The 21,944-nt window shown below is 42.5% G+C and overlaps 1 protein-coding gene across 3 annotated transcripts in view; it reads left to right on the top strand.

Annotated features, from left to right (window-relative positions):
• The first annotated feature begins 7,984 nt into the window (after positions 1-7,984).
• Positions 7,985-21,944, top strand: part of RBM6 (RNA binding motif protein 6) — a 124,802-nt gene continuing 110,842 nt past the window's right edge. Inside the window, exon 1 of one of the 3 annotated variants that reach the window (XM_025455915.3) lies at positions 7,985-8,189. The gene's annotated coding sequence lies outside the window, so the exon portion shown is untranslated. The remainder of the gene's footprint in view (positions 8,190-21,944) is intronic. The other 2 variants (XM_025455914.3, XM_035703170.2) reach the window with 2 other exon arrangements.

Raw genomic sequence — 21,944 nt, 5'->3', positions numbered from 1 at the left:
GAGTAAATAAATAAAATCTTTAAAAAAAAATAAAGAAGTAAAATTAGAGGGACGTCTGGATGGCTCAGCGGTTGAGTGTCTGACTTCAGCTCAGTGCATGATCCTGGAGTCCCCGGATTGAGTCCCACATTGGGCTCCCTGGATGGAGCCTGCTGCTCCCTCTGCCTATGTCTCTGCCTCTCTCTCTGTGTCTCTCAATCTTTAAAAAAAGAAAAAAAAAAGTAAAATTAGAGGAAAATGAAAACTGCTCATGTTTTCTCTGAAGAAATGAAATCTTGGGCAGCCCCAGTGGCTCAGCGGTTTAGTACTGCCTTCGGCCCAGGGTGTGATCCTGGAGACTGGGAATTGAGTCCCACGTCAGGCTCCCTGCATGGAGCCTGCTTCTCCCTCTGCCTGTGTCTCTGCCTCTCTCTCTGTGTCTCTCAGAATAAATAAATAAAATCTTAGAAAGGAAGGAAGGAAGGAAGGAAGGAGGGAAGGAAGGAAGGAAGGAAGGAAGGAAGGAAGGAAGGAAGGAAGGAAGGAAGGAAGAAAGAAAGAAAGAAAAGAAAAGAAAAGATAAAAGAAAGAAGGAAGGAAGGAAGGAAGGAAGGAAGGAAGGAAGGAAGGAAGGAAAGAAAGAAAGGGAAATGAAATCTCTGAAGACTCTATAGTCTTCTGGTTAATTCCCCCAAACAGTTCTAGGATGAAGGAAAAAGGCTGAAATCACTTCTTTGATTCTCCCTGCTGCTTCAAGCACCCATGTAGTGTCCTGTCTCCATCTCAGCCCTACACTAGAATTGGGAAAGTTCTGCCCCTGTTCTTCTCTCATGATCTCAGTTTGCCATTTGGAACCTATCTCCATACCACTGAAATGACTGAAATGGTGACAAAGCTGTGGCCTTTTACTGGAGATGACTTTGCATAGGGCTGAAAGCCTTGCACAAAAATTTTTTTATAAGATCTATTTTTTTTAAGATTTTATTTATTCATGAGAGACACAGAGAGAGGCAGAGACACAGGCAGAGGGAGAAGCAGGCAGAGGGAGAAGCAGGCTCCATGCAGGGAGCCCGACATGGGATTCCATCCCCGGTCTCCAGGACCACACCCTGGGCTGAAGGCGGTGCTAAACCTCTGAGCCACCAGGGCTGCCCAAGATCTATTTATTTGAGGAGGGTAGGGGCAGAGGGAGCGGTAGTCTTAGCTGGAACCTGATATGGGGCTCAATCTCACAAACCTAAGATCAGGACCTGAGTTGAAACCAAGAGTCAGATGCCCAACCGACCATGCCACCCAGGTGCTCCCCTTGCACATAATTTAAGGGAAGCTTTTTCCTCCCTTTTAGGTAAGAACCTGTGAGAAAAAGTTCAATTCCCTCACTATCTATTCCCCTGGAAAGGAGAGTGGGGGAGGAAAGAGGAATCTATCCAGGTCTTCACAGGTCACTGAGTATTTTATCTCCTTACTAGCTCAGGAGTCCAGGCTCCCTTGCTTATGGTAAATATCATTTATAATGTTTAGCATACATCCCATTGCATTGTAAGAGTTTAAACCAAGGGGTGCCTGGCTGGCTCAGTAAGTAGAGCATGGGACTCTTGATTTTGGAATTGTGAGTTTGAGACCCATGGTGGGTGAGGAGATTACTTAAAAATAAAATCTTTTAAAAAAATAAAGTTTGGGGCAGCCCCGGTGGCTCAGTGGTTTAGTGCCACCTTCAGGGATCCTGGAAACCCAGGATCAAGTCTTGCATCAGGCTCCCTGCATGGAGCCTGCTTCCCCCTCTGCCTATGTCTCTGCCTCTCTCTCTCTCTCTCTGTGTCTCTCATGAATAAATAAATAAAGTCTTAAAAAAAAAATATCCTGGCTATATTCAATTAACCAGAAATTGCACCCCATAGAATTAATCTCCATAGAAAACAAATTTAAAGTTTCTTAACATACCTAACCAGTCTCCTCAACAGTCTTTATGTTGACCTTAGGGTTTCTTCTAGAGTCTCACTCTTGCTTTCAAGCATATCTCCACCAGAGCACCACTGTCATTTGGAAGTACAGTTGACCCTTGGACAACAGGTGTTTTTGTTTGTTTGTTTGTTTTTTGTTTTTTTTTTTCAGGTGTTTTGTTATATGCAGATTCACTAATACGCACACTGTTTTCAATAAGTATATTGGAAAATGTTGAGGGAATTTGAGACAATTTATAATACATTTTTTAAAAGATTTTTTTTTTATTTATTCATGAGAGATACAGAGAGAGAGAGAAGAGAGAGAAGCAGAGACACAAGCAGAGGGAGAAGCAGGCTCCATGCAGGGAGCCTGCTGTGGGACTTGATCCTGGGTCTCCAGGTAGCACCAAACCACTGGGCCTGGGCCACCAGGACTGCCCTGTAATACATTTTTAAAAATATATATATTTTTTTATTGGAGACAGAGAGACAGATAGAGAGAAAGCACGAGTAGGCGGGAGAGGCAGAGGGAGAAGAAGAAGCAGACTCCTGCTGAGGGTGGAGCCAGATGCTGGGTTCCATGCTGGACTCAATCCCAGGACCCCGAGATCATGACCTGAGCTGAAGACAGATGCTTACCTGACTGAGCCACCCAGTCAGGCACTCTGGATTTGGGATAATTTGAAAAAACTTGCAGATGAACTACGTAGCCTAGAAATATAAAAAAAATAAGAAAAAGTTAGGTATGTCATGAATGAATAAAATATATGTACATACCAGTCCATCTTATCATTTACTACCATAAAATATATACAAATCTATTACAAAAAGTCAAAATTTATTAACCACTCCCCACAAATACTTGTAGACTGTACATGGTGCCATTTATAGTTGAAATGTAAACAAATGTAAAGATGCAGTGTTAAATCATAACTGCATAAAATTAACTACAGAACATATTATACTACTGTAACAATTATTATTATTATTATTATTTAAAGGATATTTTATTTTATTATTATTTTTTTAGAGATTTCTATTTATTTATTTATGAGACACACACAGAGAGAGAAGCAGAGACACAGACAGAGGAGAAGCAGGCTCCATGCAGGGAACCTGATGTGGGACTTGATCCTGGGACTCCAGGATCACATCCTGGGCCAAAGGCGGATGCTCAACCACTGAGCCACCCAGGCATCCCCTACTGTAACAATTAAATAGCCACCTACTGTTGCTTTTGTGGTGAGCTCAAGTTTGCTAGTATCCACTAATTATCTCCTTGTAAGCAGTTAATCTCTCTGGTAAATTGCTTATCAGAGTAAAAAGTGACCTTTCACGGTTCTCACTATTATTAAGTAGTTAAGTTTTAAGGGAGTCAAAGTTTTTATTTTTTTTTATTTTTATTTATTTATGATAGTCACACAGAGAGAGAGAGAGAGAGAGGCAGGCAGAGACACAGGCAGAGGGAGAAGCAGGCTCCATGCACCGGGAGCCCGACATGGGATTCGATCCCGGGTCTCCAGGATCGCGCCCTGGGCCAAAGGCAGGCGCCAAACCGCTGCGCCACCCAGGGATCCCGGGAGTCAAAGTTTTAGGTGGATTTTCAACTCCACAGTGTGGGGCAGTTTGTGCCCCTAACCCCTAGGTTGTTCAGGGTTCAATGGTACTGTATCTACTTAGCCAAGCAAGTGGCGACATGCCCCATGTGCTTCTGGCTAAAACTTGTGCCTAGGGTACTCTCACAGGGCAAACCACTGTGGCTATTTAATAAAACATTTTTAAAAATATTTTATTTATTTATTCATGAGAGACAGAGAGAGAGAGAGAGAGGCAGAGACACAGGCAGAGGGAGAAGCAGGCTTCATGCAGGGAGGCACTAAATTGCTGAGCCACCGGGGCATCCCTATTGATCTACATTTGAATATTGGGACTGAGGATCCCTGGGTGGCTCAGTGGTTTAGAGCCTGCCTTAGGCCCAGGGTGCGATCCTGGAGTCTGGGAATCGAGTCCCATGTTGGGCTCCCAGCGTGGAACCTGCTTCTCCCTCTGCCTGCGTCTCTGCCTCTCTCTCTCTCTCTCTCTCTCTCTATGTCTATCATGAATAAATAAATAAAAATATTTTAAAAAAATGAATATTGGGACAACCCTTTCCTGTATGTCACTTTTAAAAAAATTATTTTATTTGACAGAGAGAGAGAGAGCGAGAGAACACAAGCAGGGGGAGCAGCAGGCAGAGGGAGAAGCAGACTCCCCACTGAGCAGGGAGCATGATGGGGGGCTTGATCCTAGGGGCCTGAGATCATGACCTGAGCTGAAGGCAGATGCTTAACCAACTGAGCCATCCAGGCACTCCTCTATATGTCACTTTTTGCTGATAGAAATTACCAAGAAACAGGAGTGCCTGGGTGGCTTGGTCAGTTGGGCGACAAATGACTCTTGATATCAGCTCAGGTCTTGATCTCAGGCTTGCAAGTTCCAGCTCCACATTGGGCTCCAGGCTGGGTGTGGATCCTGCTTAGTAAATAAATAAGAAATTACCAAGAAATAAATCCTAGTCTTTTGGAATAATAATAAATGCCAGTCCCAATGGCTCTGCTGCCCTGCACTATGCTGCTTCAAATTTGGGGCATTGTCACAAATAATACATTACCTGCACCTTCTGTTACCCTCCAGGTCAGGGGCCCCTCTAAATCTCTGCTTTCTGTTTGTGTGCGCCCATGATTTTCATGGACCCCGCTGTCATCTCCACAACATAGTAGTGTGGACTAGTGGGGACTAGAACAATGATAAAATAAGACCTCTTGTTCTTCTCCAGATTTATTTTCTTTTATAGCTTTAGTGGACATTTCAGAACCCAAGGGACTGTGAGGAAGTCATGGTGAACATGAAAATGCCTGATTGTGCCCTGAGGCTGGGATCTGTTCCCAGCCCTCTTGCTATGTTAAGGGTGTGACTAGGGGGAAATCCTCTCGTGTCCCTTTCAGCACCTTTAGCTGTTTCCCTTGCCTACAAATACAAGACATCTAGCACGAAGTATTTTGAGCTAAAAATAGGAACACTCAATCTTTCCCTGGAAAATCTGAAGTTTTCCTTTCTGCCTTTATTACTTCACAACTCCTGGGAAGGCAGCTGGGTTTTCAGCTTTGCTGGAAAATTTTATCCATGGTTTTGTATCCTCTGTATCTCTCCTGGTTCCTGTCTCTCTTTCTTTTTTTCCTGTCTCTTATTTTAACATTTGATCAAATCCTACTTTTGATACTGGAGAGCCATGGCCCCGAATGAGACCAAGGCAACAAGGAACAACAGACAGGACATGGTCTTTCTCTTTTCTGGGTCCTCCTCTGTGAGGATTTAGGGGCTGAAAGCAGACACATCTCACTGACTAGATCTTGTACACCCTGTTCCAGGTGAAGGTGCTGTTTGGATCAGCTCTTCTAAATAGCTCAGATTTCCTGCTCTCATGTAGTAAAAATGAACTTCAAGTACTATGAGCCCTTGTACGCTAAAAAAATAAAATTCTGGAGTGCCTGACTGGCTCAGAGGTTGAGTGTCTGCCTTTGGCTCAGGTAGAGTCCTGGAATGGAGTCCCACAAAGGCTCCCTGCAGGGAGCCTTCTTCTCTCTCTGCCTATGTCTCTGTCTCTTTCTCTCATAAATAAATAAATAAATAAAATATTTTTTAAAAATGAAAAAAAAGAGAAAATTCTGGATGCTTCCTCTGAAAACCATCAATAATCACCTTAAGGAAAAGGGGAAAGTAGTCAAGAGGCATAAATCTTGGAGGACAGGACTGACCTGGGTTGGAATCTCCATGCCTACTTCCCACACCCAACCAGCTGTGGCAATTACTTAATTTTTCTGGTGTTTGGGTTCCTTAACTATAAAAGGGATTTCCTCATATGATTATTATGAAAATTTAAATGAAAGATAATGAAAAAACAAAAGAAAGATAATGAAGTGGCAGCACAATGCCAGCCATATAGTTTGATAGAGAGTAGCGATTATTACTCAAGGAGTTTGGTGTACAGTAAGAATAATTGGTGTCTTAATAAGGTTTACCTCTTTAGAGGACAAAGTACTATCTGATAAGGGAGAGAGATCCACCACCAACAATGAATTGTCCAGTTTGGGAAACAAAGTCAAAGTAGCCACAGTTAGTTCTGTGTAGCTGTTCCTCCTCTTCCCTGTAATTTCTTAGTGCTAGTGTGCTCAGGGCTGGAACTCTGCTCTCCTGCCTACACTCCCTCCCTCATTCCCTTGGTCATCTCATAAAAGCCTGTGGCTTCAGATACTGGCATCAGCAATACGCTGATACCTCCCAGATTTGCATCTCTAACACTGACCTATTATCCTGAATTCCAGGCTGATGTATCCAATGACCAATTCCATGTCTCATTTTAATACTAGGCATCAAAAAATTCAATCTACCCCAAACAGCTCTTGCTCTTCCTACCAAAACTGCTTGCCCATATTCTTCCCTTTCTGTCCTTATCCCAGTTCATGTCTTCTGTTGCCAGACGGGTACAGGTATAATCCTTCTGTGGTTGTATTATTACAACAGACTCTTAAATGGCTGCACTGCTTCTGCCCTTCCTACCTTTGGCCTATTTCCACACAGCAGCCAGAGGGATCCTATTAACATGGATATCAAGTTATGATATTATTCTATTTGGAGCCCTCCAATGACTTCCCATGTCCCTCCTTACAGAAACCAAACTCATTTCAGTAGAGATTGTATATCTTGTTTAGTTCCTTGTCCATCTCCAGTAACTACCCCACCCCCATCTCCAGTAGAGCAGCAAATTTTATCAGCTTTGTTTGTTCCTATATCCCCAGCACCTGATACAGTGCCTGGCACACACAGGCCCCTCACAGTTTCCGAATGAAGGAAAGGCTTCTGGACAAGATGCCTGAAAAGTAGGAATTTTAAAGACTACTTAACCCAACAACCTCTTCTCTATAGATAAGCATTGCTTTATTTTAGGATGCTTTACAGGCTTTTCTTGTGGCAGATTCCTTTGATCCCATGATGTTGAATTCAGGCTACAAAATCAGGTTACCTTTTGTAAGGGTCCACCCATAACAGACACCAGGTGGCCGGAACCAGCAAGCATATCAACAGTGTAGATAACCCACCTGGAAGCTTGCAGCTTGCCATTTGAAGATTAGCTGTAAGGAGATTCTGGAAATGAGCTGCAAACTGAAAGCGTTTCTGCTAGATTGGGAGATTTGCAGATAACCTTCCAGTTCTGAGACCTCCCACAAGTCGCTCTTGGCCAGATTTATTTCCTGAGATCCAGCAAGGCCCTGTGGAAGCTGAAGCTGGGTGGATTTTCCCTCATTGGCAGTACTGAACCTTTAACATAGGTGGTATTTGCTTGATATTCTTTTTTTTTTTTTTTTTTAATTTTATTTATTTTATGATAGTCATCAGAGAGAGAGAGAGGCAGAGACACAGGCAGAGGGAGAAGCAGGCTCCATGCACCGGGAGCCCGATGTGGGATTCGATCCTGGGTCTCCAGGTCGCGCCCTGGGCCAAAGGCAGGCGCCAAACCGCTGCGCCACCCAGGGATCCCTTTACTTGATATTCTTTAGCGGGGGGATTGCCTAACTTGGAAACCCATCAGAAGGAAAGGGGGAGGAGCCTCTGATTACTGCTTCTCTAATTCAAATGCTTCTCTTGCACCTATCCTCGGGTCGTGGGCCAAAGGGTTAAGCTGGACAGAGGGGGTCAGGATCAGGCGCTTGTGTGGGCCTTCCTTCCTTGGAAGACTTAGGCGGGAGAAGTCTCACCCTGCCTTTACAAAGACAGGAAAGAAGGTGGCCTCAAACTAGGCAGACCAAAGCCTGATCCGTGCTCCCGGTGGGGAGCAAACCTAGGGCAGGCCAATCCAAAGGCCGACCTCACTTCCAGCTCAACTCTAAGGAGAGCACCGGAAGACAAGCCAGGGTCTAAACCACAACCCCCAGCAGGCCCCGCGAACGTGGGGAGGCACGTCCTCTCATTGGACGCCGGCGTGCAGCGTGCCCTCACGCCTGGCTCCCGTACACAGCCCCGCCCCCCCACGCGCGGGGCACGGCGGGAGTGGAGTCGGAGCGACCTGCCGCTGTACTCTATCTCCCGGCGGGCAGAGCGCTGAAGGCGGCGGCGCGGCGCCTTTGTGGAGGCAGCGGCCCGGCGCGGAGGAAGTTCCGGTCTCCGCGACGCTGGGTCGGTGGCGGCGGCTGAGGATTAGGAGGAGCGGGCCGTGGAGGCCGCGCTGCCTCGGTAAGGGCCTAGGGCAGTGGAGAGGGCGTGCCGGGGCCTGCGGGGAGGGAGGCGGCCTGCCAGGCCGCTACTGAAGTCGCGGGTCCGCGAGGCCTGGCAGCTGCGGCTTCGGTGTCGCGGGGCGGCCGCGGCCTCGCTCGGGAAGAAGAGAGCCAAGTGGCGGTGTGGTGAGGGAGGCGCCGCCCTCGGGAGGAACGCCCCGGAACGGTCGCGGGCCCGGGGCGGGGCCCGGCGCGGCGGTAGAATTACCGGTGCAGCCTCGGGGCTGTCGGCTGCGGGTAGGGGCCTGGCGCGTGGTTACGGTTTGGTGCTTCTGGTCTGTGGAGCCGCAGGCGGGTCCTTTCTTCTTCCTTTTTTCCTGCTTTTGCAGGAATCTGATCCAGTTCTGAGGCATTGCTTGAGAAAGAGGCCTTCGTGTGCCTGGCACGTAGTTTCGTCCTTAGACCTGGCTAGGCACGAATGGGCTCGGCCGTGCCACCGGGTGTGCGAGCTCGGAGCCCGGCACGCGGGGCTGTAGAACCTGGAGGCAGGGGAGTGGTCTGGTGGGTTCTGCGCCCGTTGGGAGAATGTGGGAGGAGGGAATTTTTTTTTTTTTTTTTTTGTATTTTCTCTTCAGATTCCTTTTAGCATTGTAAATCTGTGTTTTCCTCCTAACTTTAGTATTGATTCAACTCTAGGAGTGCTTTTTTTTTTAAAGGACTATGTTTTGTAAGGTACATACACTTTTAAGGGTAATGGTATTTTTTGCATATTCCAGCTTTGCAGGTGAAGGTCAGAGTTGCTGGATCTAATTGAAGGAGTTCAGTAGATATTTATTTATTTATTTATTTATTCATTCATTCATTCATTCATTCATGAAAGAGAGAGAGAGAGAGAGGCAGAGACACAGGCAGAGGGAGAAGGAGGCTCCATGCAGGGAGCACGACATGGACTCGATCCCGGGTCTCCAGGATCGCGCCCTGGGCTGAGGGCGGCCCTAAACCGCTGAGCCACCCGGGCTGCCCAGTTCAGTAGACTCTGATGAGCCTGGTCATTTGGTTCATTTTCTGAACTCTGGATTGTGCCCTAGGTTTGTTTTCGACTTTCTGTTGAGTAATGCCACCAGTGTGAATAGTTTATAATGTCAACATCAGCAAACTTGTGAGGACTATAGGCAGAGGTATCAAGAACTGATGGGTGGGGGATGCCTGGGTGGCTCAGCAGTTTGGCGCCTGCCTTCGGCCCAGGGCGTGATCCTGAAGACCTGGGATCGAGTCCCACGTCGGGCTCCCTGCATGGAGCCTGCTTCTCTCTCTGCCTGTGTCTCTGCCTCTCTCTCTCTCTCATTAATAAATAAATAAAATCTTTATTAAAAAACAAAACAAAAAAAAACTGATGGGTAACAGTGAAACTAGCAACGTGTAAAGCACATTGCTTAACTAATGGCCTGTTACTATTTTGGTGAAACACAGACAAGTTGGACCTGAACCTTGTCTCATTAATTAGCACCTAATTGGGTACTTAACCTATAGGATAGGTACTAGGTCTCTTTTCTGGACATCTTCAGTCGCTTCCTTCTTCTTCCTTCTTTCTTCTTTCTTCTTCTTCTTCCTGATTTTTATTATTTATTCGTGAGAAACACAGAGAGGCAGAGACATAGAGGGAGAAGCAGGCCCATGCAGGAAGCCTGATGTGGGACTCGATCCCAAGACTCCGAGATCACTCCCTGAGCCAAAGGCAGATGCTCAACCACTGAGCCACTCAGGTGTTCCTGCAGCACCCTTCTTTATAGAATTCTGTTACCAGACTGGGGTTTTTGCTGCCTTTAGGATCCTAGGTTGTTGTAGCCTTTCAGAGGAGACTTGTCAAAGCTTGGGTTGGGGCGGTGAGTGCATGTTACTAAATGAGCTCTCTTATTGCAAATACTTGAGCAAGGTTATACTCTTCTGCCAAAGTTTAAATGTATAAACTACTGTTAAAAATCAGATTCAGGGTTGTAATAAAATTAAAACTATTAGAAAGTTATGAAATTTTAAAGATCATAACTCATTCCTGGATGGTCTTTTTTTAGCCATATACCAAGTGCTTAGAATTAATTTTTCTGCCATACTCCCACAGTACCTTCTTCATCTCATTTACTTAGTTAATGGGGCATCTGTTGAATGCCTTTTATAACCCTCCTGTCAATGCTGTGGGACTCAGAATAGCAGAGTAGGTAACTGGTGGAGCTCTAGAATCTGATAGGTTTTGAATCCTTGACTCCTCCACTAATTCAATTACATTGGATAAATTACCCTTAGTTTCCTTATATGTGAAATGAGGTTCTTGTGAGGTTTTATGTAATGCTTTTAGAACAGTGCTTGGAGGGGATCCCTGGGTGGCTCAGCGGTTTAGCGCCTGCCTTTGGCCCAGGGCGCGACCCTGAGGTCCCGGGATCAAGTCTCGCTTTGGGCTCCCAGCATGGAGCCTGCTTCTCCCTCTGCCTGGGTCTCTGCCTCTCTCTCTCTCTCTCTGTGTCCATCATGAATAAATAAATAAATCTTTTTTTTAAAAAAAGAACAGTGGTGTGTAGAAAGTGTCCACTAAATGTTAACCACCTCTGTTGTCTTTTCCCTTTATTGAGATGTAGTTTGTAATTCATGTGCCATACAATTAACCATTTAGAGTGTGTAATTCAATACTTTTTATATATTACATTGCTAATTTCTTTCCAAAGGTGTGGTAAATATATTTTGTTACAAAAATGTAACAAAATTTGCTATTTAAACCACTTCTTTTGATTTTTTTTTTTAAAGTTTATTTATTTAAGGAATCTCTGCACCCAGCATGGGCTCAAACTTATTACCTGGAAATCAAGAGCCACACAACCTTCTGATTGAGCCAGCCAGACACCCCTAAGCCATTTTTAAGTGTAAAATTCAGTGCATTAATTACATACATAGTGTAGTGCAACCATCCCCACTATTTCCAAAACTTTTTTGTCATCCCAAACAAACTCTTATCCATTAGCAAATAACTCATTGTTCCCTTCCTTCAGCCCCTGGTGGCCCCTAATTTATAGTCTGTCAATGTGAATTTCTCTGTTTTAGGTATCCCATGCAAGTGAAATCATACAATATTTATCCTTTCATGTCTGACATATTTTACTTACCATGATGTTTTCATGGTCTATTCACATCATAGCATGTATGCAAACTTCATTCCTTTTTTTAAAAGTTTATTTATTTATTTATCTCTACATCCAACATGGGGCCCAAACTTACAACCCCAAGAGTTGCTCACTCTTCTGACTAAGCCAGCCCGGCACCCCAGACTTCATTCCTTATTTATTTTTAAATTAAATAAAATCTTTTAAAATATTTTATATATTTGACAGAGAGGGAGAGAGAGCACAAGAAGGGGGAATGGCAAGGAGAGGGAGAAGCAGACTCTCTGCTAAGCAGGGAGCTGAAGTGGGGCTTGATCCCAGGACCCTCAGATCATGACCTGAGCTGAAAGGCCGATGCTTATCCAACTGAGCCATCCAGGTGCCCCTCCCCCCATTTTAAAAAAAATAAAAAAAAAATTTAAGTGGAGATGTAATTGACATTCTCCTTTATGATTGAGTAAATATTTCGTTGGTGTGAATAGGCCACTTTTTTTTTTAGGCCACATTTTATCTGTTCATTTGTTGGTAGATAACCATCGTTTCCATCTTTTGGCTATTGTAAATCATGCTGCTATGGGGATCCCTGGGTGGCTCAGGGGTTTAGCGCCTGCCTTTGGCCCAGGGCGTGATCCTGGAGTGTCGGGATCGAGTCCCACATCAGGCTCCCCTCATGAAGCCTGCTTCTCCCTCTGCCTGTGTCTCTGCCTCTCTTTCTCTCTGTGTCTCTCATGAATAAATAAATAAAATCTTAAAAAAAAATCATGCTGCTATGAACATAGACATATGCATTTTCTGGATATTAATCTTTTATTGGATATGTGATTTGCAAATATTTTCTCCCAATCTCTGTGGTGTCCTTTTACTCTATTGATAGTGTTCTTTGATGCAGAAGTTTTTCATTTTGATGAAGTCCAATTTTGTCTGTTTTTCTTTTGTTGACTGTGCCTTTGGTGTCATAGCCAAGAGATCGTTGCCAAATCCAATGTATGAAGCTTTTCTCTTTTTATTGTAAGGGTTTTATAGTTCTAGCTCTTACATTTAGGTCTATGATCCATTTTGAGATAATGTTATATGTGGTGCTAGGAAAAGGTCCCACTTCATTCTTTTGCATTTGGATATCCAAGTTTTCCTGTGAGCATCTGTTGAAAATACTGTCTTTTCTTCTTTTTTTTTTTTTTTAAATGTTTATTTATTTATGATAGTCACAGAGAGAGAAAGAGAGAGAGGCAGAAACACAGGCAGAGGGAAAAGCAGGCTCCATGCACCGGGAGCCCGACATGGGATTCGATCCCGGGTCTCCAGGATCGCGCCCTGGGCCAAAGGCAGGCAACAAACCCCTGCGCCACCCAGGGATCCCTGTCTTTTCTTCTTGATAGTCTTGGCAGCCTTGTTGAAAATATCCTGACCAAAAAAAATAAAAAAATAAAAAAATCCTGACCATATATGTAAGAATTTATTTCTGGGTTCTCTATTTCACTGATCTGTATGTTTGTCCTTATACCAATACCACACTGTTTTGATAACTGTAGCTTTGTAGTAAGTTTTGAAATCAGGAAGTGTAAGTCCTCTAATTTTTTTTTTAAGGTTTTATTTATTTATTCATGAGAGATGGGGGGCGGAGGGGCAGAAGCAGAGGCAGAGGGAGAAGCAGGCTCCATGTGGGACTTGATCCCGGGTCTCCAGGATCACACCCTGGGTCGAAGGCTGTGCTAAACTGCTGAGCCACCTGGGCTGCTCTCTAATTCTTTTTCAAGACTGTTTTGGCTCTTCAGAGTCTTTTGAAAAAATTTTTTTTAAAGATTTTATTTATTTATTGATGAGAGACACAGAGAGAGAGAGAGAGAGACAGCCAGAGAGAGGCAGAGACAGGCAGAGGGAGAAGCAGGCTCCATGCAGGGAGCCTGATGTGGGACTCGATCCCAGGTCTCTAGGATCACTCCCCAGTTTAGCGCTGAAGGTGGTGCTAAACCGCTGAGCCACCCGGGCTGCCCAGCTTTTGAAATTCTATATGAATTTCAGGATTTTTTTTTTTTTTTTTTTTTTTTTTTTCTGAGCATTGGCTTTAGAACCAGATGGTCTTGAGTTTGCATATTAGCTTTTCCTCATACTATTTTGGGGCAAGTCTTAACCTATTTGAGCTTCAGTTGCATGGTCTCTAAAGTGGGAATAGTAACTTGAGTTTATCCTACAGAGGACTTGTGATGATTAAATGAGAAAACCCATGTAAAGTCCTTAACTGGGGCAGACTCAGCACTCAGTTGTACTTGTCTTTATCACTTTTCATTTTGGAGAGTTGGATGAGACCTACTAAGGAAGATCCTTTCCAGCTTAATGTTATTATGATTCTAAAAACCTGAGCATGGTAGCAGTAGTAATAATATTTATTACCTTGTTTTAAAATTCTTTAAAACTTTTTTTGGAGGCATAGTTTCCATATTGAAAAATTCCTCCATTGTAAGGGCTCAACTTGGTGTAATTATCACTACTCTTCAGATTTAGAATATTTCCAACACCTCAGAACATTCCTTAGTTCCTGTTTGTTGTTTATTCCCACTTCTCCAACTGCAAGTCCTAGTATCTACTGATTTGCTTCCTGTCTTTGTAATTTTATGTTTTCTAGAAATTTCATATAATTGGAACTATATAATTCTCAATCTTCTGTGTCTGGCTTCTTTCACTTGTAATGTTTTTTGAGGTTCATCCATGTTGTTGAATTCTTTTTTATGGTGTCTCTCTTTGGTTCATCCATTCATCTATTGATAGACATTTGGACTGTTTCCAGTTTGGGGCTATTATAAACAATGAGGCTATGAATATGATTGCTTCTTATGCATGATCTGGTTTACTCCTGATAGTAATCGTATGAGTTAGGTACCATTATTCCTATAGTATAGGTGAGCTTTGAGGCATATAGAAGTTAAATAATTTATCAAGGGTGCAATATAAAAAGGTAGGTTCTTCAGACTACGATCTTTAACCTAGGTATACACAAAAACATTCCAGAGAGAGTGTGTGTATGTGTCTATGTGTGTGTGTGTGTGTGTGTATATATATATATATATATATATATATATATATATATAACCTCTGAGCCACCCATAAAACTCTTAGAAGAAACCAGGGAAAGCATCATGCATTGGATTTGGAAATGATCTGGGCACGACACTAAAGGCATAGTCAGCAAAAGAAAAAAATAGATAAATTGGACTTCATCAAAATGAAAAACTTTTCTTCACCAAAGAACACTGTCAACAGGGGATCCCTGGGTGGCTCAGCGGTTTGGTGCCTGCCTTTGGCCCAGGGCGTGATCCTGGAGTCCCGGGATCGAGGCCTGTGTCGGGCTCCCGGCATGGAGCCTGCTTCTCCCTCCTCCTGTCTCTCTCTCTCTCTCTCTCTCTCTCTCATAAATAAAATAAATCTTAAAAAAAAAATAAAGTATTTAAAAAAAAAAAGAACACTGTCAACAGAGTAAAAAGATACCCCACAGGATGGGAGAAAATATTTTTAAGTATTATCTGATAAGGAATTAATATCCAGAATATATAGAAAACTTCTGAACTCAACAACAACAAAAATACAACCTGATTCAAAAATGGGCAAAGGACTTGAATAGACATTTCTCTAAAGAAGGTTATATAGATGGCCAATAAGCCCATGGAAAAATACTCAACATTGTGAATGATTATGGAAATGCAAATCAAAAAGACAGTGAGATGTCACTTCACACCCATTAGGATGATGACTATTAAAGCAATAACAACATGCTTCCAAAACCGAAAATAACAAGTGTTAGTGATGGTGTGGAGAAATTGGAACTTGTATTATCCTCTTATGGCTACTGTCACACACTACCACAGATGAGGTAGCTTAAATAACAAATGTATTTTCTCTCACTCTGGAGGCTAAAGTCCAAGATCAAGGTGTCAGCAGGGTTGGGTTTTTGTGAGGCCTTTCTCCTTGGATTGTAGAAAGCTGCCCTCTTGCAATGCCCTCGCACAAACTTTCCTCTGTACATCATGCATTTGTAGTATCTCTTCCTCTAACACCAAACCTGTTGGATTAGGGTGCCACTCTTTTTTTTTTATGATTTTATTTATTCATTCATTCATTCATCCATCCATCCATCCATCCATCCATCCATTCATTCATAAGAGACATAGACAGGCAAAGACACAGGCAGAGAGAAGCAGGCTCCATGCAGGGAGCCCGATGTGGGACTTGATCCTGTAACTCCAGGATCCTGGGCTGAAAGCAGGCACTCAACTGCTGAACCACCCCGGCGTCCCATGGGTACCACTTTTAAGACCTTAAAAAAAAATTTTTTTTTAAGATTTTATTTCTTTATTCATGACACAGAGAGAGAGGCAGAGACATAGGCAGGAGAAGCAGACTCCCTATGGGGAGCCTGATATGGGACTTTTTTTTTTTTTTTTAAGATTTTTATTTATTCATGAGAGACACACAGAGAGGCACAGACACAGGCAGAGGGAGAAGCAGGCTCCATGCAGGGAGCCCAACATGGGACACGATCCCGGGTCTCCAGGATCACACCCTGCCTGGGCAGAAGGCAGGCACTAAACCTCTGAGCCACCCAGGGATTCCCCCTGATGTGGGACTTAATCCCGGAACCCTGGGATTACGCCCTGAGCCAAAGCCAGACGCTCTACCACTGAGCCACTCAGGCGTCCCCAATTCATTCCATTTTTTAAGCTATTAGGAATAAAGCTGTTGTGAACATTTTTGTACAAGTTTTCATTTATCTTGGGTAAAAACTTAGAAGCGAAATTGCTAAGTCGTAGGGTAGTGTTTGTCAGGCCAGTTTCTAAAGTGGTTGTACCATCTTGCATTCTTTCCAGCAGTATATAAGAGTTCTGATTGCTGAAAATCCTTGTGTATTTGCTTTTGTAAGGCATTTTAATTTTAGTAGTTCTAATGGGTGGGTATTAGGATCTCATTGTGGTTTTAATTTGTTTTCCTTATGACTAATAATAGTAAGCATTTGTCAGCTGTGTTACAAATATTTACTTCTGTTCCATAGTTTGCCTATTCATTTTTAAATAGTGTCTTTTGAAGTACAAGTTTTAATTTTAATCTTTTCTTTTATGATTAATGCTTTCTGCATCCTTTATAGAAATCTTTGCTAACACCAAGCTGAAAAGATTTTCTCCCATGTTTTTTAGAAGATTTATAGTTTTAGCTTCTACATTTATGTCTGATCCATTTTTAATCAGCTTTTAAGTGTGGTGTGATGGTAGGCAAGCAGGTGCCAAGAAAGGGGAATCAGGATATGGTTCTGGAGAGGGAGCCTGAGAAACAGATGCCACATCTAGGAATGGCATCAGGCATGTAAATTCCCCATTCCAAATCTGAGGACTCTTGAGGGGCCCTGTAATTGGGATCAATACACTTAAAATCTTTTATTGGAAATTTTGCAAGGGACAAAGGTGCCACCAGCAGCCACAAACTCCAGTTCCCACAGTGCATATTAAAGTTGCTACTGTTTAAAAACTTCTAAGTGGATCTTATTTGGTAGGTGCTCAAACCAACCTTTGCCTGTTGATGCCCCCTTGATGTTTTTAGCTGAGTGTGCTATGGGGCCCAAAGCATTTACCTTGGAAAAAATTAGAGTGTTTGGTGCAGAAGCAAGCTACTGCATACTGCAGATAAACTATAGAATCGGACCCCTGGTTCTGCTTTGTTGGCTCTTGGAACTGAAATCATGATTATGATTAAAAAGGATGGCCCTGGGTATTAGAATTTTGCTGCTAGAAAAATTATAACATTTTTGGACCTTTGCAAGATGGACCAGAGTGGAAACACTTGCCAAGAATGTTTTCATTTATTTATTTATTTATTTATTTTTAAAGGTTTTATTTACTTATTCATGAGAGACACACACAGAGAGAGGCACAGACACAGGCAGAGGGAGAAGCAGGCTCCATGCAGGAAGCTTTATGTGGGATTCAGTGCCAGGACTCCAGGATCACACCCCGGGCCAAAGGCGGTGCTAAACTGCTGAGCACCCAGGCTGCCCTATTTTCCTTTTTTTAAGCAAGATTTATTTATTTTAGACAGAAAGAGAGCACACATGTGAACGGGAGGAGGGGCAGAGGAGAGAATTGCAAGCAGACTCTCCACTGAGCATGAAGCCCAACATAGAGCTCCATCTCACGATCCTGAGATCATGACCTGAACTGAATTCAAGAGTCAACTGAGCCACTCAGGCACCTCCCAAGAATGCTTTTATTAATAAAGAATGAAAGGCAGAGGAGGCTCGAAAACAATCAGTTGCCATCATTGTTCCAACCATAGAGTGCTGACCTACAATGGAGTGTTTTTTGCCAAACCCACTGGTCACCTTCCAGGAAACCAGTCTTTAGGTTCTAAAGGAGTGTGACTGCAAAGTTCAGTGGAAGGACGTGGCTAGGAGTGTAGCCTATAGTTTATTATAATGCTCGCCACCTCCAGAACCACCTGATCCCTGTTCAACTGCTGTTCATTTGGAACCATTTTTCACTTCAATTTTCAAAATTCTCATTTGACTATTTACTACTCATCCAGATCTGTACCTGTAATAGTTTCTTTTTTTCTTTTTTATAAAATATTTTATTTATCCGTTTGACAGAAAGAGCACGAGCACACAAACGGGAGCAACAGAGGGAAAGGGAGAAGCAGGCTCTCTGCTGATCAGGGAGCCCAATGCAGGGCTTGATCCCAGCACGCTGGGATCAGGACCTGAGCCAAAGGCAGACTCTCAACCAACTGAACACACCTCCCTGCCCCCTACCGACCCCACAGTAGTTTCATATGCCAGTCTTTAGAACTCACCAGAGGGTTCTTTTACTGATTGGTGGGTAGCATGTGTTGGTGGGATCTGGTTAGTTGTGGTGGCAGGCCCTTGTCAGTCCCACTTAATGGTTCACTGCCTGCCACAGTTGTGTATGGAATTGATGTTTTAGTACCATTTAATTTCAGAGTTCAGTGATATGGTAGGTGACTTGTTCTATACTTCCTAATAGATTCCCACTTTCTTGGCTCCTGTCTTATGTGTATATCAACCAGTGTTTTTTGCTAGGATCTGATAAGCTTCAGTATTTATTTATTTGTTTATTTTAAAAGATTTTATTTATTTATTCATGAGACACAGAGAGAGGCAGAGACATAGGCAGAGGAAGAAGCAGGCGCCCTGCAGGGAGCCTGATGTAGGACTCGATCCCAGGATCATGCCCTGAGTCAAAGGCAGATGCTCAGTCACTGAGCCACCCAGGTCCCCATGAGCTTCAGCATTTAAAGCTTTAACCTGGCATTGAGGTCGTCCTCCGAAATGCCAGTTCTGCTTACCAAAAGTGGCCATGGCTTCATGCCAGCAATTCAACAGTTTTTGCCCAAAGTTTGAGAATAGTTTTGAGATCATTACAGCCCAAGACCCATAATCATTTGCTTTGCTTGCTGAATTAAACTACATGTCTGTGAGAACTCTAGTCATCTCGAAGAAAACTTTTAAGTAAGCTCCACGCCCAGTGTGGAGCTTGAACTCCCAACCTTGAGATCAGTAGTCACAAGCTCTACCAACTGAGCCAGGCACATCTCAGGATGTGCCCCCTGAGAAAAACTTGGGAGGGAACTATTAATAGATGGTTTGACAAATCTTTTGCTTACCAGCAGTGTATGAGCATTCTTACTTGTCCACATCTTCACCAACTTATCTTTTTTTATCATAACCATTCCAGTAGATGTGAAGTGGTATCTTTGTGGTTTTGGTGTGCATTTCCCTTATGGGGAGCATTTTTCCTGTGCTCATTGACCATTTGTCATCTTTGGAGAAATGTCTACTCTTGTCTTTTGCCTGCTTGTAAATTGGGTTTTTTTTGTTGTTGTTGTTGAATTATAAAATTATATAAAATTATGTATTCTGGATACAAATCCCTTATCAAGTATATGATGTGTACACATTCTTTTTCCATTTTGTGAGCTGCCTTTTCACTTTCTTGATGGTATCCTTTTAAGCACAAAGGTTTTATTTTATTTATTTATTATTTTAAAATATTTTTATTTGAGAGAGAGAAAAAGAGAGAGCACAAAGAAGGGGGAAAAACAGAGAGAGAAACAGGCTTCCTGCTAAGCAGGGAGCCGACATGGGGCTCGATCCCAGGACCTTGGGAGCATGACCCAAGCCAAAGGCAGATTGCTTAACCACTAGCCACCCAGGCACCCCTAAAGCACAAAAGTTTTAAATTTGGATGATATCCAATTTATTTTTCATTTTGTTGCTTTTGCTTTTGGTATCTGTCTTATCTTAGAAACCATTGCCTAATCCAAGGTCATGAAGATTTATGCCTCTTTTTTTTTTTTTTAAGAATTTTACAGTTTTACACTTAGGTCTTTGATCCATTTTGAGTTAATTTTTATAAATAGCATGAGCTGTAGGGATCCAACTTCATTCTTTTCCACAGGGACATGTTGTCTCAGTACCATTTGTTAAAAAGACTGTCCTTTCTTCATTCGATTATCTTTGGCATTCTTGTCTAAAACACTTGACCCTAAATGAGGGTTTAATTTTGAACTTTGAATCGTGTTCCATTGATCTTTATGTTCATTGTTATGCCACTGCCACACTGTCTTGATTACTTAAACTTTGTATTAAGTTTTAAAATCAGGAAGTGTGAGTCCTCTAACTTTGTTATATATACAGGCATACTTTGTTTTGTTACATTTTACAGATAATTGCATTTTTAAAAAAGATTTTATTAAAAAATAAAAGATTTTATTTATTTATTCACAAGAGGCAGAGACACAGGCAGAGGGAGAAGCAGGCTCCACGCAGGGAGCCCGATATGGGACTCGATCCCAGGACTCCAGGATCACACCCTGAGCCACCCAGGCGTCTCGATAATTGCATATTTTATAGACTAAAGAAGGTTTGTGGCTACCCTGAGTTGAGCAAGTTTATCAGTGCCATTTTCCACCAGCGTTTGCTTACTTTGTATCTCTGTATTACATTTTCACAATATTTCAAACTTTACGTTATTATTATATTTGTTATAGTGATCTGTGATCAGTGATTACAATTTGCTAAAAGCTCAGATGATAGCATTTTTTGCCAGTAAAGTATTTTTTATTAAGGTATGTGCATTGTATTTTTAGACAGAATGCTATTGCATATTTAATAGACTACTATATAGTGTAAACATTTATATGTACTAGGAAACCAAAAAATTCATTTCACTTGCTTTACTGCAATACTCACTTTATTGCAGTAGTATGGAACCAAACCTGCAATATCTTCAAGGTATGCCTTTATTCTTTTCTCTTTTGCACAGATGGTATGGTATTACAAATAGTATTTTGTACGTTTTTTTGTACATATTTTTAAACTTAATATATAATTGCTGGTCCTAGATCAGTTAACATAATTACCTCATTTTTTAGAGAATTGTGTGGCATTTCAGTAGTGCAGTACACTCTATTGATGTACATTTAGATTTTGTAATCTTTTGCTGTTATAAACAGTGCTACCCTTGGGATCCCTGGGTGGCGCAGCGGTTTAGTGCCTGCCTTTTTGGCCCAGGGCGCGATCCTGGAGACCCGGGATCGAATCCCACGTCGGGCTCCCGGTGCATGGAGCCTGCTTCTCCCTCTGCCTGTGTCTCTGCCTCTCTCTCTCTCTCTCTGTGACTATCATAAATAAATAAAAATTAAAAATAAATAAATAAACAGTGCTGCCCTGTGCGCGTTTGTAAACATGTCACCTCACACTATAAGTTCCTAGAGAATGAATTCCTAGAAGAGGAACTAGAAAGTCAGGGGTAATATGCACTTAAAATTTTGTGAATTTAAAAAAAAAAAAAAAAAAAAAAAAAAAAAAAAAAAATTTTGTGAATTTTAGTTTTCCTTCTATTATTGACTTTCAGCTTCTTCATCTCTGTTGGTCAGAGAGGATACTTATGTGGTATCTATTTTTTTTTTATATCTATGGAGACCTGTTTGTGGTTTAACAAATGGTCCATTCTGGAGACTATCCCAGGTTCACTTGAGAAGATGGGATTCTTTTTTTATTTTTTATTAATATTTTTTTAAAGATTTTATTTATTTATTTGAGAGAAAGTGAGTGAGTGATAGAGAGCACACGAGCAGGGGCAGAGGGAGAAGCAGACCCCCCTGAGCAGTGACCCTGATGCTGGACTCGATCCTAGGACCCTGGAATTATGAAGGTGGTGCTAAACCGCTGAGCCACCTGGGCTGCCCCCTTTTTTTTTTTTTTTTTTTAAAGATTTATTTATTTACTCATGAGAGACGCAGAGAGTCAGAGACATAGGCAGAGGGAGAAGCAGGCTCCCTGCAGGGAGCCTGATGCGGGACTCAATCCAGGACCCCAGAATCATGCCCTGAGCCAAAGGCAGATGCTCGAATACTGAGCCACCCAGGCGTTGCTGGAATATCTTTTCCTTCTTTTCTTTTTTCTTTTCTTTTCTTTTTTCTTTTCTCTTTTCTCTCTTCTCTCTTCTCTCTTCTCTCTTCTCTCTTCTCTTCTCTTCTCTTCTCTTCTCTTCTCTTCTCTTCTCTTCTCTTTTCTCTTTTCTTTTCTTTTCATGATTTTATTTGGGAGAGAGATAGCAGGAGAGCAGGGG

Source organism: Canis lupus, chromosome 20, assembly GCF_003254725.2.
Source record: "Canis lupus dingo isolate Sandy chromosome 20, ASM325472v2, whole genome shotgun sequence".
NCBI classification, from domain to species: Eukaryota; Metazoa; Chordata; class Mammalia; order Carnivora; family Canidae; genus Canis; species Canis lupus.
The sequence above is the reverse complement of the archived record's forward strand: the minus strand, read 5'-3'. Positions and strand labels throughout refer to the sequence as shown.